The sequence below is a fragment of the Terrapene carolina genome, unplaced genomic scaffold (genome assembly GCF_002925995.2).
Source record: "Terrapene carolina triunguis isolate 2854851 unplaced genomic scaffold, T_m_triunguis-2.0 Scaffold242, whole genome shotgun sequence".
In the NCBI taxonomy this organism is placed as follows: Eukaryota; Metazoa; Chordata; order Testudines; family Emydidae; genus Terrapene; species Terrapene triunguis.
This window is the reverse complement of record NW_020664593.1, coordinates 5,338,297-5,347,164: the sequence shown is the minus strand read 5'-3', so window position 1 is coordinate 5,347,164 and position 8,868 is coordinate 5,338,297. Positions and strand designations below refer to the sequence as shown.

Genomic DNA, 8,868 nt, shown 5'->3' with positions numbered 1-8,868 from the left:
TGGGCCTTTATTATGGTGTCTTTGAAAAGTGTCCATGCAGCTTGCAGGGATTTCACTCTAGTCACTGTACCTTTTAATTTCTGTCTAACTAGCCTCCTCATTTTTGCATAGTTCCCCTTTCTGAAATTAAATGCCACAGTTTTGGGCTGCTGAGGTGTTCTTCCCATCACAGAAATATTAAATGTTACTATATTCTAGTCACTATTTCCAAGCGGTCCTGTTATAGTTACCTCTTGGAGCAGATCCTGCGCTCCACTCAAGACTAAATCAAGAATTGCCTCTCCCCTTGTGGGTTCCTGCACCTGCTGCTCCAAGAAGCAGTCATTTAATGTATCGAGAAATTTTGTCTCTGCATTTCGTCCTGAGGTGACATGTACCCAGTCAATAACTTTAGGAGCAGTAGCCGGTACACATACATCGAAGTGCAGATGGAGGAGGTGCCTTTGGGAGGCTCTTCACAAGGAGGAGGGCTGGGAAACTGCCTCTTCCCAAGTGACAGCTGAGCTCCTGCTGTAGCTTTCCAGGTCCCCCTAGTGTGGGGGAAGGCAGGGGAGGGACTAAAGTAGTGCAGCTGTAGCATTTCTTATATAGATGTACTCTCAGTGCCAGAGCTGGGATTAGCACTCCAGACTCCCTTCCTCTTAGTTGCCTACCTAGGCCATTAAACCACATTACTGCTTATGTTATTGTGCTGCTCCAATTTATGCCCAGAGGGCACTCTGACAACTCAGCAGAGGAGTTTGCTCAACTGCAAGCAGACCCCGGTGGGCCCGTCTGCATTACACCCTGGTTCCCTGGCCTGCCGGGGATATTAGTTGGTGGCTCCTTCATGGAGCCATGAGCACGGGCATGTACCTGGTGCAGTTCATTCCCCTCCCTGACACCTGCCTCTTCTGTGGCGTGAGGGAGACTCGGGTGTACATTTACATTGAGAGTGGCAGGTTGCAGCCCCTTTTCCGGTTCCTCCAGAATCTTCTCCTTAGGTTCTGGCTGCACTTTTCCCCACACCTCCTCATTTCCGCACACCCCATCCGTGGCCCCAGGTGAGACCTCCTTATCAACATCCATCTGGCGCTGGCCAAGATGGCCGTCCACCATACCAGGAGGAGGATGCTGGATGGGGAGGTGCTCTGCGACTGTGGGGCCTATTTCTGCTCCTCCCTTAGTTTATGTCTCCAGGTAGAGTTCTTCTGGGCCGCGTCCACTGGCTCCCTGGACACCTTCGAGGAGCAGTGGGCGCTGTCCCGGATTCTCTGCTCAGTGTCCCCCTCTGGCTCCCTGTTTTTGACCCTGTGACCCTCACGCCTGTCCCTGTTTTCTCATTTGTTGTCCGAAGCACTGGGTCCAGTGCTCCTCCTCTAAGTCTGTGGGAGGGGCCTAAGTGCAAGCAGCCAGGTGAGAGTGAGTCCACACTAGCCAGCAGCAGCTTGGACAGCACTATCCCAGCCTCGGGACATGCAATTATCTGGCCTCCTCCTAAAAATTGAGGGACTCGTGGCATGGTTTTAATGTTGCCAACTCTCACAATGGTATTGCAATTGTCAGGATAATTGGTGTATTTTTTAAAGCTCCAACTTCTGGAGTCACAGAATCACACAAGAATCGCAGCTTTCATTTAAAAACAAGTTTCTAACCTTCATGGTTGCAGAGAGAAGCTTGAAAAACGTGAACTGAACACACCCTGAAGGCTCCAAAACCAGCAGGCAAAGAAAAAGAACCCAGCATGGATTATTGTTTTTAAATCTCATAATTTATAAGCCAATCTCAGAAGGCATTACGGTGCCTGGTGCTTGATCTGAGTGCTTGGCCTTGGCAATCCTGGCAGGTTTTCGTAGATCCTGAAAGCCAGACCTGGGTGGGTGGGTGGCTGTAGAGGGCCAGGGCAGCGATTGACGAACACAAAGTTTGTTTGTCTAAAAAATCAGTGTCCAGCTTTCAGTTCCTAGAGATCAGCTGCCTTTGGGAGGCTCTTCACAAGGAGGAGGGCTGGGAAACTGCCTCTCCACAAGTGAGAGCTGAGCTCCTGCTGTAGCTTTCCAGGTCCCCCTAGTGTGGGGGGTGCAGAGCAGGCTCCAAAGGCGAGTCCTGTGTGCCTAAGGGAGGGTATCATGAGGGGGAGGGGAGGGCGCCTCCCCACAGCAGGCTTTGCCACTACCAACATGGCTCCTCTCCCTGGCCGCCACCCCCGTTTCCCTTCCTGGGCTGGCTGCTGCTGCCGCTGCTGTCGCCCTGTGATGAGAGCATCAGCCCTCACTGCCACGTCTCTCCTGGGGAGCAGCAGCCGCCGCCGCAGCTGAGGGGGGAAAGGGAGCGGGCGAGCGCGGGGAAAGGTGGCGAGAGGAGGAGTGTGGGGGGGCTGGGCTAGGTTCTCCCGCCCCCTCCCCATTGCCCCCCGGGGAGCTGCTGAACCCCAAGCCCCTGCAGCTTGGCCCTGCTGGGCAGGTGGCTGCACCCGCCCGTTTGGCCCTGGTGGGTGGTGGCAGGGTGGGTAGGTGCTAGGCGAGTCTCCCCGCGGGGTGGGGAGCCGGAGCCAGGCTGCCCGCCCGTGCCACCCGGGTAACACGGTGCCTGCTGCTGCCAGGGCTGGGGAGGGACCCCGGGCTCTGCAGCAGCAGCTGCTGGTGTTGGGGGAGGGGGCTGGAGTGTGGCTCTTTGTTGCTGCTGTGTGAAGGGGACCCTCCTCCTGGCTGATGTCTGAGCTGCACCACTACCTCCTCCATCCGCACTTCGATGTGTGAGTACCGGCTACTGCTCCTTCTCCAGCCCCTGGGGCCCTCCCCCCAACACACTGTGAGCCCCATCTCTCTCACCCCCAGCCTCAGGCCCTGGCTCCCTTTTCCCGCCCCCTTTTCCGCCATGGCTCTGTCAAGGCAACTTTTGTTCCTTTAATCACGAATTGCTGGGAGTTTGAAATGCATTAAACTGAGAGTTGGGGGAGGGGAGGATTGATTTTAGTGCATCTCTAGGGCTTCTGCGTGGGGCTTTCCTCCCCGTTAATGGGGTGCTTGTGGCTCTGGGGGAGTTTCTACAAACCCAAACTGGGAATGTGTGAAGATCCTGCACGCTTATCCCAGGGAGTTACTCTTTAGATGCCTCTGGGCTGCAGGGTGTGTGGGAAGAATTACTGCCCCAGAGGAAAGGCTGCTACTTCTGAGGGGGACCAGTAAGTCCAGTGTTGCCCCTCTTTCTGGCCCAAGTACTCATTGTCTAAAAGAAACCTTGAAACACACAGTTGCAGCAGGGCTGATGAGCTTTTTTTAAACTTTATTTCCAGCAGCTCTTCTGGAGATAGGCTTAAGTTGCAAAATTGAGCTCCAGCTCTGGATTTTAGACACCCCAATGATAGGGGGGTGCTTGGAAAATAGATGAGAGATGTGCTGTTTGCAAAGTTAGTGTTTGGATTTTAAACACCAAATGACAATGTTCATTTGGGCTCATGTTTGGGGTTGGTGTTTTTTAGAACACTGCCCAGCATTTTAAATGATCAAGGAAAATATGATAGATTGAGTAGGACATGGGATATATAGAACTGGTCAGAGCCACATATCATAAATGTTGAAACATAATTAATCTAAGCTCATAAAACTTGTGATAAGACCCCATTCTCTTGAAGGTGGGAAGTGTGCAATGCACTTCCCTGTACTCCTCTAAGAAAGCCATGTATTGATTATCCTCCATTATGTGGAGTGGCAGTTAAGATGACGACTCTGCTTATTATATGAGGCTGCATGCTAACTATTCTGGGGTCGCTTTAACAATGAATATTCATCCGAAACAAGGATAGCTTTGTTTTCAGTGTATGATAGCTCTTGTGCATGATTTTTGGATGTGAACAGCAGGCCCCTCATATCGCTCCCATTTGTGATGACTATACATGAATGAATGAGATGTCCGTACTCCAAAGTGGTGGATTGTGAAGTTCTAAGAGAGAAGACCTCATCTTAGTTGCCAACCCAGAGGACTGTGTACCTATTGCCATCAGGAATTTTTGGATAGGGAAATGGATGTACAGAGATGGGAAAGGGCGGGTCCAAGATCACACAGTGTGTCAGTGGCAGAACAGGAAATAGAAGCCAAGCCTCTTGATTCCCATTCTGGTCCCCCTAAAATTCTTGATGTTTATGTCCATTCAAGTTTCTTTGTTGGTGCCTCTTACTCCCCACTCTAGGAAGTTTCTTTAAGTGTTACTCTAAAACAGACCTTCACACAAAGCACCATACTATCTGGCCCTATCAATACCCAACGGGTAAAATCCTGACCCTACTGACGTCAATGGGGTTTTGCCATTGACTTTTTTGAACCCAGGATTTTACCCAGTACCTGTAGGCCCTGATCATATTGGGATTCTCTAAGATGTGGACATTTCTGCTCTGTGTCTTGTTCTCAAGCAGCTGTCAATTTTCATTTTGCAGCCCAAACCAGCATATAGGATGGGAGTGCTGCCCACTGACGAGAGCTGGGGACTAGGAGTCAGCACTGCTGGTTTTTATTCTTTGCTTTGACACTGACTCAGTCTGTACGCTTATGAAAACCAACTGGGTAGACCTTTTTAGTAGTGGCTAGCAACATTGGGTGCCTAATTTGAGGCACTTTGGGAGGGATCCACAAAGTACTTACGTGCCTAAGTCTACAAAACTGCTGATAAACTCTTAGGTGCCTAAACTCGCTTGGTGCCTAAGTTTTCTGGGAAAAAGTTCCCTAGGAGCCTATGTTTCTGTCTCTGGGCATGTGCATTGGTGCCTCTCTCTAGGTGTCCAGGCGCCTATCTCCTGCCTAAACATAGACCTGTTTCATAGACCAGGAGAATACAGCGACAGAGTCCTGTAGCATCTTATAGACTAACAGACGTATTGGAGCATAAGCTCTCATGGGTGAAAGCATGCCTCTGATGAAGTGGGTATTTACCCATGAAAGCTTATGCTCCAATACGTCTGTTAATCTATAAGGTGCTACAGGACTCTGTCACTTTTTACAGATCCAGACTAACACGACTACCCCTCTCATACAGGAGAATACAGGCATTCAGCTGCCTAAGTTGCCTGTGGGGCCCAATCTAGCAGGCATGCTCAGAGGCCACCTGATGGATTGGGGCCTATTTAAAAACAGTCTGGAGAAGGAGGTGGTGGCACTGCCGTCCTCCTCCTAACTTTTAGCCCAGTGCTTAGAGCAGTGGTCCCCAACCTTTCAGTGTGGCGGGCAACGTCAAGAAGTGTCGCCGCCGAAATTCCGCTGCTTCTCGGTGGCATTTCGGTAGCGAAGCCTCTTGATGATGCTGCTTCTCGGCGGCATTTCGGTGGCGACGCTTCTTGGCATTGCCGCTTCTCGGCGGCATTTCAGCGGCTGCTTGTCCGGTGGTCGCGCCCCTCGGCGGCGGGACGCTCCCTTGTCAGCAGGCGGGTGCACATAGATGCCCCAGCAGGCACCATGGCACCCGCGGGCACCACTTTGGGGACCACTGGCTTAGAGCACTTGCCTAGGATGTGGGAGACTCAGGTTCAATTCCCACCTCTCTGCTAGAGGCGGCGACAGGATTTGAACAGGGGTCTCATCATCTCAGGAGAGGTGCTCTGGGATATTCTGGTGTGGGGCTCCCTCAGTCTCTCCTTTTGAAGCTGTTCCACTGCAGATAAATAATGAAAGAGTGATTGGAGACACGGGGTCTTCCATCTCCCACATGGGTGCTCTAACCACTGGACTGCAGAGCCATTCTCTCACTGTCTGGGCCAATGACTGACTCTCCCAGACAGAGGGAGAGGGGAGAATGACTCTGCAGTCCAGTGGTTAGGGCATCCATCTGGGAGGTGCCTATCTCAGAGAGGGCAGGCTTACCACACCCCCCTATCATCAGCATCTCCCATTAGGTAGTTTAGGCAGCTCAGCACCTAGTGTCCTGGTTTTTGTGGATCCCATTGTGTGGTGCGTGTCTCTAGCTTGGCTTTGTGGATCTGAGTGTTGTTCCTGTGATTTTCGTGGTGCTTAAAAGTTAGTCACCATGACACTCAGTGTTGCAATGCCTAAGTCCCTTCATGGATGCTAGCCGTGGGGCCTAATTTTTTCAGAAAGGCTGAGCCACCATAGTTCTCACTGACTTCAGCAGGCGTTGCCCCAGTGCTTTTGAAAACAAGATCCAAATTGTCTCAAGTTGAGCACCCAAAATTGATAATTTTTCAAATTTGGGCCTTACCTTCTCTGTGTCTCAGTTTTCCCATCTGTAAAAAGGGGATAATATTTACCTTCCTACTTGAGCAGGGGTTTTGTGAGAGTAAATTAGTTCTTGTGAAGCATCTTGAGTTCTTTAGATGAATAGCATTTGCAAGCTATCACTTTTCTAGTGATACTGATAGGATCTTGCTGTAGCTAAGGTTGCAAAGTAGTTTCAGTGTAGATAGGACCAGGGTTGGGCATTTGACCGGTCCAAAAATAATTTGCCAATTGACTGGTCAAATAATGTCAGATATAGACATATTTTATAGCACTAATTTATTAAAATAGTAACAACTGTACCAAAACCAAGTAAGACTTTATGGTCTCAAATAGGCTTAGCCTTAGATAGATACTTATGTATAATTGCAAAAACCAAGTTACTTAACTGAGTTGTTTTAACTCAGAAAAATGCAAAACACAATGAAATGAAGTTATAAAAAATGAAGGAATAATTATTATTACCTTTTTTAGCAATGTTAGGTTAGCATTTAAATGTGAACGTTACTCAAGATTGAATAGTTACAAAAGAAAAAATTGAAATTAAATAAAACAAACACAGAACAACTATAAAAGAAAAAGTCATTTTTAAATCCACTTTTTCTAGGTAGGCAATAGGCATTCAAGTAGCTTAATGGCTGTGCTTCTTTCTCTTTGTGCTGGGGGAAAAGGTTTAATGACCATGAACCCTCTTCTCTCTTCCCCAGTCCCTTCTGAGTTAATTTCTGTATGATTGTCTAGTCAGTTTAGATTGTAATCTCTTGGGGCAGGGACTCTGTTTTATTTCATGTGCGTTGTAAATTGCCATGTACATTGATGGTCTGTTTACACATAAGGATAGAGCTACATACAATATTGGTTCTAGAAGATTCTAGCCAATCAAGAGGCTCAACTTTTAATTAGTTTGCCCTTTTCCCCCAACAGGTGGGATTAGCATGTAGTAAAGTAAGTGATCAAGACTTTTAAGTAGGCTTGCTAACAGATGGCAATCAAAAAGATACGTTGGGCCTACATCAGGGCATTCTTGCTGGAATATTTGATGGTGGTCAAATAATAAGTCAGTTGACTGGTCAGTTGATCAGCTTTCTAGCCTGAACCTGGCGTTAGGAGGGAAATGTTTGCACTGGTGTAATGACATTGGTATACTGGTATAAATTAGTCTAATGCATTGTTTTCTTACTCCTGTGTTTTTTGTGGGAATTTTTTACCTTTTGGGCTGAAATTCTTGGAAGATTTTTTTTTTTTTTTTTTAATAAAGTTTGAGTAAAATCCCATCCAGTGTTTTGGACTTAGGAGAGGGTAAAAACAAACCATTTTTGTGTGGGTGTGTAAAACTCAAAACAGCTGAACTTTGAATCTTCAAACTTGTCCTAAACACTGGACTCCAGAGTCATTCCCATGCGTGCTCTCTCTGGCCCAATGACTGTTCCACTGTGGATAAATACTTAAATAGTCATTGGACTAGACAGAGAGAAAATGGGAATGAGTCTTTAGTCCAGTGGTTAGGGCACCACGGTGGGAGACACTGGCTCCAGTGTCCCTGCTCCACTTATTCTTTCATTATTTATCCAGAGTACAGCAGCTTCAACTGGAGAGATTGAGGGAGCCTCAGATCAGACTATCTCGGATCCCAGTGGTTAGAGCACTCTCTTAGGATTTGAAGATGAGTCTTCCCCATCTCTTCTCCCCTGCTGACAGAGAGGGGAGAATTGTACCTGGGTCTACCATATCCCTAGGCAAGTGCTGTAGTGATGGACTAAAAGTTATAAGGTGGTTTGCTGCTGCCGCCGCCTTCTCCCAGATTGCGCCCCCATCTAACTTAGTTGGCCAAATGCTTGTCTTCCCCTGATTTGTGAATTGCTCTGGGGCTTAGGTGGGAGACAGGTGTCCGGACACCTTGAAGGAGGCAGCAGTGTGCATGCCCAGAGGCAGGCAGTAACGTAGATACTGAGGGAAATGTTGCACTGAAAAACTTAGATGCTGAGTGAGTTTATGCAGTGTTCAGCAGTTTTGTGGATCACAGTATAGCCAAAATTAGGGTGTGGGCACCCAACCCCCAGACATAAGCACCTAAGTACCTTGTGGTCCCACGTTCTATGCCCAGAAATCAGGACAATCTGAAAACTAAGATCGCTCTGGCAGTATTAAATCAGCCAGCATTACTGTTGTGTATTTATGGCCTAAACTCAGTTTAGACATCTAAATGCACACTAAGGGACCGAAATAAATGTACCCTGGTATTCAAAGGAGCAGATACTATGAGAAGCTGGGGGAGCTCAGCTCTTCTGGATATCAAGCCACTTTTACTCAAGTCCCTAAATGCAGATTAAGGTGCAAGAACCCAAATTTTAAAATTTTGGCAATTCCCAGCCCACTCCCTCTTTCCCTTGTTAAATGTGAACCTTAATGTTATGGAATTAGTGCAGACTATTAATATATGGGAGGGCTGAGTTAAGGTTGCAGGAACTATTTAAATGCTTGGAATCTGACTTTTTATTCCCTGATCTTGCAACCTTAATTCTGCAGTAATGTTTTTTTTTTTTTCATTGTACTTGAATATATTTCTTTTCACAGGCCTGAGTCCTGCTGCCCTGTTCTGTTCTGTGACAAAGAGGCTGCAAAGCCAACTTAGCTGTCTCCAGAGAAATACCTCTGGACAGTAGCTCT

At 47.9% G+C, this 8,868-nt stretch overlaps 1 protein-coding gene across 1 annotated transcript in view; it reads left to right on the top strand.

Annotated features, from left to right (window-relative positions):
- The first annotated feature begins 2,317 nt into the window (after nucleotides 1-2,317).
- Nucleotides 2,318-8,868, top strand: part of TMEM39A (transmembrane protein 39A) — a 29,020-nt gene continuing 22,469 nt past the window's right edge. Inside the window, exon 1 of the mRNA XM_024198406.3 lies at nucleotides 2,318-2,734. The gene's annotated coding sequence lies outside the window, so the exon portion shown is untranslated. The remainder of the gene's footprint in view (nucleotides 2,735-8,868) is intronic.